Genomic DNA, 9,691 nt, shown 5'->3' with positions numbered 1-9,691 from the left:
TGCTAAGATGATTGCCTTAAGTTTGATCAACTGTATTGATCCCTGGTCCATCCTTTTATCAGGGTTATCTTGGCTATAGGATGAAGGACAGTAATATTCCACTGAGCTCCATTTGTGATGGTGGCAATGCTGTCCATACAGTCTATATATTTCCATCTCTGCACTCAATTTATTTTAAGATATTCACGGGTGGGATCCCTGAGTGGCTCAGTGGGTTTAGAGCCTGCCTTCGGCCTGGGGCATGATCCTGGAGTCCCAGGATCGGGTCCCACATCAGGCTCCCTGTATGGAGCCTGCTTCTCCCTCTGCCTGTGTCTCTGCCTCTCTCGCTCTCTCTCTGTGTCTCGAATGAATGAATGAATGAATGAATAAAAAATAAATAAAATCTTAAAAAAAAAGATATTCACTGGGTAGCCTAGTGATCTTGAGGAGGGGTGACCTCCTCTGGCACTGTGGCATGTGGCAAGAGACTAAAGACAGGGAAATCCACTCCCTCCTGTAGGTGGAATATACCAGAGGGCTTGGACCGCCTGCACCCTGTCTTCAGGAGCCCTGAATAGCCGTGTTGAGCTTGTGGTACGCTGTTTCCATGATCCAAAGCCTAATGAGAAGCTGGGTATGGATGGTCATGGGCTCAGGGCCCATGAGTGAGAGTCCTTATTTCCAGGACATACCAGTATGTAGCCAGAAGAGTTATCAAAGAGCCAAGAGGTCCAGCTTCTTGCACCAGAGGCTTTGGGACAACTTATGACTTTATATGTGGTCCAGATACCCCAGGAGGCATGAGAAAAGGTGTCAAACCTCTTTAGTGAAGGAGTCTCTGAGGGCACTCATGGAAGTGCCTGTTGATTTTAATTGGGACAGATTCTAGAGTATTTGTAGGAGGAACCCCATTTAAGATAGGCTGATTTGTAAGTAGCGTCGATGAGATTAAGAAAAACTTGTAAATATGTTGCCACCAGAACCCAAAAGGGATTTGTATGTCCTTAATTGTCCTTAATGAATGTATCCAATGAGTATCCTTGGAGGATGGTCATCAATGTAATGTCATAGTGCTATTTGTGGAGAAAGTTAAGATCCTGTCTGTAACGATTATGGATTATGTATGATAGTAAAGCTGTGAGGAACCTCATGGGCAGCCTGGAAAGGGTATATTGTGTCCCTTTGGAGGTGAGGCAAACTGCAGCTGAGAGGCTGTTGAAATTGGCACTAAACAGAACATATTACATAAATCTGTAATAGAAAAATATCTACTGGTTGTTGATTGGATGGCATCAATAATTTTAATATTTGGCACTAGGTATGAAATAATTACTAGATGGGACCATAAAATTAGGGTTGCATTTATCAATCCTGAGTCATCCATGCTTTTTTTGTTGTTTGAAATCAGGCAAACTGAGTTGTTAAAGAATCAGTGGGGAAATCATTCCTTTATTAATTAGGTCTTATATAATAGTTTTACTACTTAAAGGCCCTGTTCTTACATTGGGCCATATTAACTGGAGGTCTATGGAGGTCTCATTATTATTCTGCCAATTTATAAATGCCAAAACTTAATTTTAATTCATTGTGTTAGAGATCCGTATCCAATATGGGATATATTAGAGCAATAAGTACTATGAATATGGGAAATTTAGGCAAGGCTATAGTTAAAGTGAAGCATACTTACTTTTCTCTATTTTCTATTTAGTGACTTTCCCAAGATTTTAGGGAGTACAGTGTTTATACTTAGTGGGACCCCTGGGGATAACTGTAGTTTGAGCCCAAGCATTGATTAAGATCATGAAGTTTTGTCAGTTGGTGCATTTTAGCAGATGTTAAAAGTTCATTTAGAACCTATATTGTTGAGGCACAAAAGCCAATCAGTGCCCCTTTTGTTGTTTTTTTTTTTTAATATAAATTCTTTAAGTAAATTTTCCACTTACAATTAAGTCAAATTAAATTTATACGCTTTATTTACTTTTTATTTTTTACCCTGTATTTACATTTCTTTGGGTGGTTTTTTCCCCCTTTTTCCTTTTTTGGTTTGTTTGTTCATCTTAGTCTTTTAGCTGCCTGAATGCACAATTTATAGTTTCTATCTGTGACTAATAACACTATGTGTGTTCTAAGTGGTTACAGCAAAAGCAGGGGAAAGAGAGGAGCCCCTAATAGGTGGCTCTTTCTCCTTCCAAGCCTTCCAAATCCACCTCCCAAAGATGGGGGTTTGCACTTAAAGAGCTATAATAGCCTGTTCTCGGGACAGTGTAATTGTCTTGTAGTACCAATTTTTTTTCCACTATCTTTTTTGGGTAAAGTCTTTAAAAATGACTTATATGTACAGGCAGGTAAAAATTTTAGTTTTTGTTTTAGTCTCCTGTGTGTCCCAAACCATTTTGACCTTTGAATACTTAACAGGTAAACTCTTGTGGTCCAGTGGTCCTGTCTGTAGGCAGTGGCCTCCCTCTCTGTGATGTCTCAATTGACCTCTGAGGGTCCACATGGACTTCCATGAGAGCAACAGTGGCCTTATCAGTATTTTGAAGACACAGGTTTTGAGCATAAGGCCCTTGGTGTACTGGTAAGCAGCAGCACTCAGAAGGGTCCATGAGTTTTACATTCCTAAGACAATGGCATGACTTCCTCAGGGGTCTTAGATAGGGTAAGGATAGTGCCCCCAATCTTTCCCTTTTCATTAAGCTTTGCGCTACTGGTTTCCATCCATGTGGTCTCCCCTACCCAACTGAGTCAGGAAGTTAGACAAACAACAGCATAACAATTATGACCTTTACCACAGGACCACATGACATGTGGGTGCCATGATCACTAGGACGCCCTCACATTGACCCTATAAATGGTTTGAGACAGAGTAGTCTCCTACTGTAGTGTGGAATAGGCCAAATAAATTGACTGTTATAGGATATAATGACTTCATTGGCCTCACCACTTGCTGACCAGTAGGCTGCTCAGACCATCTCCTGCCACTTGGATGGGGTCACACCTAACTCTCTTCAGAGGAGCCTCTTAACAATGAGAAGTAGCTGATTAATTTGAACTGCCCCCAACTTCTCTGTCCTGGACACTTAACACCTTGACTCAGAAAGAACATAAGGGAGGACTATTCACAAATTTCACAACTTGTGGAGTAGATTCACAGCAACATCTGGTAGAGGAAACAAAAAGCAGCTATGGCCCACAGCACCAACATGCTAGCTAGTGGCATGCCTGCCCAGGTAGCTACTGCTATCTGGAAGAGCATGTAAGTCAAGAAAAGTCTAGTGTCATATCATTTGGTCTGGAACCAAGCCATCCTGCTTTGCTGGGCCAATTGTTTTGGTAGGTTTTATTTATTTATTATTATTACTACTACTACAACAACTATTACTACTACTACTGCTACTACTACTACTACTATTACTACTATTTAGGCATGGTAAGGCCAATAGATCAGAAAACAACTGCCACTGAAAAGATGGTTTATTTTACTCAAGGTTCCCAGGAGAAAGGGGTACACATCATGTGGGGGAAAGAGGGTGGCCGTGGGGGACAAAGAATGACCAAGGGTGAGATCAAGACGCAGAGAGAGTGAAGAGGAACCTGTACACAAAAGACTTTATGAGGATTTCCTGGGGAATGAATGGATTAGTCAGGGTAACCAGGGTTAGGATTGGCTAGTTTGAATAATTTCAGCAGGCTCAGGGGCATAGGGGCTTCCCCTGGTTGTCTGATACCTGGCCCTGGAGAGAATAGGATAGGGATACAATAGCCCATTAGTGTGAGAGCCTGATAAAGGAAGTGGTTGGGGTGTGGATTTAATTAGCTACTTAGAAGGGAAATTGGCCTCCAGCCAGAGCTCAAAGCTGAATCAAGATAGCATTTATAAGAACTATATTATAAGAATCCACTAGTCTTGTAATTAGTTCCAACATGTGCTCAGTAGTGAGGCGAACAGTGTCTTCTCCCAAATTCTTGTCCACCTGCAACATCAGTGTATGATCTTATTTGAAAATAGGATCTTTGAAGATGAAAATAAGCTAAGATGATGTTATATTGGATTAGAATAGGCCCTATATCCAATCACTGTTGTCCTTACAGGAAGAGAAGAGACGCAGAGGGAAGAAGGCCATATAAGATGGAGACAGAAATTGAGCAATGCATCTACCACCTAAGGAATGACAAGGATTTCCAGGAGCCACCAGAAGCTAGGAAGAGGCAAGGAAGGAGTTTTCCCTAGAGCCTTCAGAGGAAGGGTGGCCCTAGCAACAGCATAATTTTAGACTTCTGGCCTCAGAATTAAGAGATAATAAATTACCAAGTTTGTGGTAATTTATAATGGCAGCCCTAGGAAACTCGTGTAGATTCTGACACCATGAAGTAGGGTGTTCCTGTAACAATTGATTAAGAATGTAGAATGTGGCTTGGGAATTGGGTAAGAAATAGAGGCTGGAAGAATTTTGAAGCACAAGACAGAAGAAGCCTGGAATGCCTTGAAGAGATGTTCAGTGGAAATACATATGGACATTAAAGGTTATTCTGGCCAGAGCTAAAAGATAAGTAAGGAGCATAGTAAAGAATGCTTCTATCCTCTTAGAGAATATAAATATTGACGTGAACAGAACATAAGTAGAAATATGAAAGTTAAAGGTGTTTCTGGAAAGAACTTAGAAGGAAATGAGAAACATGTTTTGGACACTGAAGAAAAGCAATCCATTTTTCAAAGTGGTAGAGAACTTGGCTGAATTGTATTCTACCGTTTGACAGAAAGCAGAACTTAGAAGCAATGAACTTGGATATTTAGCTGAAGAGATTTCTAAGTAAAGTGTTGAAGGCACAGACTGATTCTCCTTGATGCTTATAGTAAAAAGCAAAAGGAAAGAAGTAAATTAAGAAAAGGACAGTTAAACAAAAAGGAGCCAGCTCTTGATGATTTGGGTGGTTCTCAGGCTATTAAGATTACAAAGGATTCAAATATTAAGAAATTCACTGTTGGAAAGTGTGCTCTGAAAAAAAGGGTCAAGGGTGTGGCTGGACAATCTTTTGCTAAAGAAATTGGGTTTGTGACTCATGGTTCCAACTGGACATCTCAGCAGAAACAAGAATAGAGATGAGGTTATCCAGGAAATATCTGTGGAGGACTGTCTTGTCTGAGGGCTGAAACCCCAAGAACCGCATAGGCTGACAAGGGTTCTGAGAACGTTATACCAGGAAAACTACTGGCAACCTAAGATCATCCAACAGAGATGGAAAGCCCCACTTCCAAAGCCCCATATATAGGATATGGGCTGATAGAGGTTCTCAATTACAGACATGCTTTATCCTCCAACTTTTAAATTTTTGTTGAAAGGTAGATGTGATGTAACAGGTAAAAGGAATTGAGTTAAATAGACTTTTAGTGTGGGATTTATATTAATCTGGCTAGGAATCAGTCTGTGCTTATTGTTTGCTGTAGCTGTTGGTATCTGAGGCTAAAATTTCCTCCAGTGTTTTTATTTTCTTAATTTAAATTCAATTTGCCAACATATTTCATAACACCCAGTGTTTATCACATCTCGTGCCCTCCCCAATGCCTATCACCCAGTTACCCTATCCCCCCACCCCCATCTCCCATTCAGCAACCCTCCATTTGTTTTTCCAGAGTCAAGAGCCTCTCATGGTTTGTCTTCCTCTCTGATTTTTCCCCATTCAGTTTCCCCTCCTTCCCTTATGGTCCCTTTCACTATTTCTTATATTCCACATATGAGTGAAACCATATGATGATTGTCTTTCTCCAGTCACCTTATTTCACTTAGCATAATACCCTTAGTCTCCTCTGTTGTGTTTGGGTTTCCCATCAGAATTCTTCTTACATAGGTTCTGACCCTTACAGTTCTTTCAGTTGTATTACATATTATACATATCATAACAAGAACCTTAGTGATGTGGTGATAACCATGGGGGGAAGAGAAATATAATCTATAGTTTTTTACTGAGCTTCTGCCCTCAGGCTGTAACCTTCATAAGTGCTTCTTAGGTTTTTATTCTCCCTTATGTGACATAGAAGGCTAGAGGAGGTTAGGATCATTTCTCTTTCTCTAGGTTGGGTGGACTCTAGTAAAATAGTTTCCCTGAGGATAGGCCTTTGGTTGGTTGGTTTGTTTTGTTTTATTTGTTTGTTTTAGGATAGGCCTTTGTTGAGGAGAACTGAGTGCTCTGGCATATTTCAAAGTGGTTACTTTCCCCTCTCTTGCCAGAAGCACCAGGGGATTCTGCTCATCTGGACCCTAACAACTTGGTAGGGTTTCTGGAGGTAAAGCCCACAAGAATATGAGGGCATTACGGAGGGCACATGATGTGATAAGCACTGGGTGTTATAACCAATAAATTGTGGAAAATTACATCTGAAAATAATGATATATTATATGTTGGCTGATTGAATTTAAATTAAAAAAAGAATGTGAGGGTTGTCAATGCAATATGAGTACAACTTAGAAACTCTAAAAGAAATTAAGTTTTATTCAAGCCCATTAGGACAGCTGCCTGAGAAACATACTCTTCACAGAGAAGATAATGCTCCAGACAATGAACACTTTGTATAGGATTATAGTTTTACATCTTGTAAAAGGTCAAGAGATTACAGATTAACATATAGGCAGGAATCACAAGTTTTAATGTTAAGAAATGCAAGGAGCAGGTGTAGTCATCAACACCTTAAGGACATGATGGTTTACCTTTAGGCTACTCATTTACAAAGCAGATGCATGACATATGCTTGGAGGGCTATAAATCAGGCTTTTGGTTTAAACAAAGTTTATATAGTCATGCTGACCTAGAAAGAAATCTAAAATGGCTTCCCCTTTGGAAAAATTAAACAAAGATATTACTGTAGATAGAAATCTCTTCTTTTGCCTTTGATCAATGTCATACTCGAGGCCTTTACTCTTTCACAAAATCTGTACTTGCTCTAGTTGGGGCCTCTTCATTTCCTTCATTTATAAATAAGAATGTCCCAGCTCCTCTGGTGAATCTGCCTTTTTCTCTCTGTCCTGGCTGAGGAGCTGAGTGCAGGAGTGAGGTTGTGCTGACCACCCTGAAGCTCAGGTAGAAAACCTTTGCCTTGGTCATCTCTGAAGAATTTCTTCAGTTTTCCTGAGGGTTCTGAGTCTGATGGCCATTGATCCATGCCTAGATTTCAAACAGAGTTGGAAACTTTTCTGTAAAAATCTTATGTTTCTTTTTTTCAGTTTTTATTTGTGGAAAACTGGCATTTACCTGATTGGCTATTTCTAGTCTGCTTGCAGATGTGTGAGTTGGGTCTGAACTTGCCCAGGGCATGTCATGGGCTCCATGCTGAGGAGGGCAACAGCCACCATCCCTTTCCCACACTGAAAAACTTGAAAAATTTTTTTTTTAATTTATTTTTTATTGGTGTTCAATTTACTAACATACAGAATAACCCCCAGTGCCCGTCACCCATTCACTCCCACCCCCCGCCCTCCTCCCCTTCTACCACCCCTAGTTCGTTTCCCAGAGTTAGCAGTCTTTACGTTCTGTCTCCCTTTCTGATATTTCCCACACATTCCTTCTCCCTTCCCTTATTTTCCCTTTCACTATTATTTATATTCCCCAAATGAATGAGAACATATAATGTTTGTCCTTCTCCGACTGACTTACTTCACTCAGCATAATACCCTCCAGTTCCATCCACGTTGAAGCAAATGGTGGGTATTTGTCATTTCTAATAGCTGAGTAATATTCCATTGTATACATAAACCACATCTTCTTTATCCATTCATCTTTCGATGGACACCGAGGCTCCTTCCACAGTTTGGCTATCGTGACCATTGCTGCTATAAACATCGGGGTGCAGGTGTTCCGGCGAAAAACTTGAAAATTATATCAATAATTGTCTATATCAGAGCCCAGTTATATTTGCTTCATACCCAACAAAACTGGAGAACTAAAAGTGCATTGCACAAAATCTTTATAGCATTCTTGTATTTCACCTATTTCATATTCATGTGACTAGATTAGTATTTTCTAGAAAATGATTCTGTTAATAATTTAGTGAGCTGCTGTTAAAACTGCTCTGGTAATAAATTGATGCCGCTTGGATATTTTTGTCTGAATTAAGCCACCATGATGGTTAACTGTCTAGGACTCTTGTTCTGCAAAAGAACAATAAATATTTAATGTGTCAAAATAAAATAAAAATAAAAATAGAATAAGCCTCCCTTATATAACAGGCCTTTAGAGAGTTTTTCTCTCATCAGGGTCAATTAGCCCTCAAGTTTTCCTACCAGTTACTGGCTCCAGCAGCAGCTTCTGAGCCTTATACTATGATTTTGTGCTCATTCTTCTTCCCAATTTTCAAGGCGGCTATTCGCCCTGTGACTTCAATTTTCTCATGGACCTAAGAAGAGTTGTTAAATTTTAGTTTATTCAGCTTTTTTTTTTTTTGTCTTGTGAGGACCAAAGTGATGACTTCCGAGCTCCACTGTATCCTATTTTAACCTATATACTTAATATGATTTCAGAAGTAAATTCTTCCCCCCTCCAAATGTATGAATGAATAAATGAGTGTAGTGATCCACTTCTGAATGGAGGACCGCAGCCCTGGGTTGAGTAAATGAACCTGACAAAGCGGGTGGAACACTGACGAAGGCACTTAGTGACTCCGGTTTGTAGGTTTGTCTCTCCTTTTGACTGAAAGTGTGCAAGTGTTGAGGGGGAACTCTTTAAAAGTTCAATTAACAGGGGCAAGCCAGATTGCTTAGGAACCCCAACCACTGGACTAGAAGGCAAACAAAGCAGCCGCAAGACCAGAGAAAATTAAATTGCCAGAGACTTCTTCCAGCTGGCCTCTCCAGTCCATTCGTGCACTTACCTTCTGCCCTCAGAGACAGCTGCCCTTGCTGCAGCCCAGCTTTGGACCCGCTCCAGCAGGAGCTGCAAGTGTCGTGACTCCAGCTGACCTTCCTTCCTCCCTAGCAGGCTCCCCCGAGGGGTGTGTGGAAGCTGCCGGGCAGTGGTCACCCTCCGCTGAGATTGACAACGAATTTTGAATATCTTAAATATCATTCAATATTTAAATATAACGGTATCTTCTATAATGAGTTACTGATAGAGAAACCAGTTAATGATGTGATGGAAAATTAAAACTTTGTTCAAAACACGGGGTGATCGGTCCTAGAGTTTTCCGGGCCCTGACTTTTCTAAGGTTACATAGAGAGAAATGTCCAATTTGACCTGAAGCACTCCAGTGGCGAAAATACAAAATTCTGCCTAAGTAGAAAACAAAAGCTACTCCCATTCCCATACCGGGAGTCGAACCCGGGCCGCCTGGGTGAAAACCAGGAATCCTAACCGCTAGACCATATGGGAGGTGCTGCATGTACGGCTTTCGTTTTGCACATATCACTTACCTCAGCGTGCCACCTACGACTCCACAGAGCAACAGCAGCCGCCGGCGACCGCGGGGCTCGCTCCGCCCCGGAACATCTGACTGCGGCTGCGCGAGCCCTTCTCGAGGCCTCGCTCCCTGCCGGAGCCTGGGCCGGCACATCCGGGTCTCCGTTGGGGGCGGGAACTCCTGCGCCCGGAAATCCTCCCCCCAGAGGACGGTCGCGGGGGCTGCTTGCGGGGTATAGGCGGAAGCTGCGGGCTCGCGTACCCAAAGGCCAACTTCAGTGAAAGGAGGGGTATTGCTTGAGCGTCCACACCAACTGACATCTAA

General features: G+C 41.5%; 1 long non-coding RNA gene and 1 other non-coding gene across 2 annotated transcripts; both read right to left on the bottom strand.

Annotated features, from left to right (window-relative positions):
• Nucleotides 1-6,443: 6,443 nt before the first annotated feature.
• On the bottom strand, nt 6,444-9,356 carry LOC144295883 (uncharacterized). Its single transcript, XR_013363010.1, has 2 exons — nt 8,843-9,356; nt 6,444-7,140 (listed from the first exon to the last, which is right to left on the bottom strand). It is a non-coding gene; the product is annotated as an uncharacterized LOC144295883 (long non-coding RNA).
• TRNAE-UUC (transfer RNA glutamic acid (anticodon UUC)) lies at nt 9,268-9,339 on the bottom strand. Its single transcript has one exon. It is a non-coding gene; the product is annotated as a tRNA-Glu (tRNA).
• Nucleotides 9,357-9,691: the final 335 nt, after the last annotated feature.

The sequence above is a fragment of the Canis aureus genome, chromosome 24 (genome assembly GCF_053574225.1).
Source record: "Canis aureus isolate CA01 chromosome 24, VMU_Caureus_v.1.0, whole genome shotgun sequence".
Lineage (NCBI taxonomy): Eukaryota > Metazoa > Chordata > Mammalia > Carnivora > Canidae > Canis > Canis aureus.
Note: the sequence above shows the minus strand (reverse complement) of the source record. Positions and strands in the feature narration are given on the sequence as shown.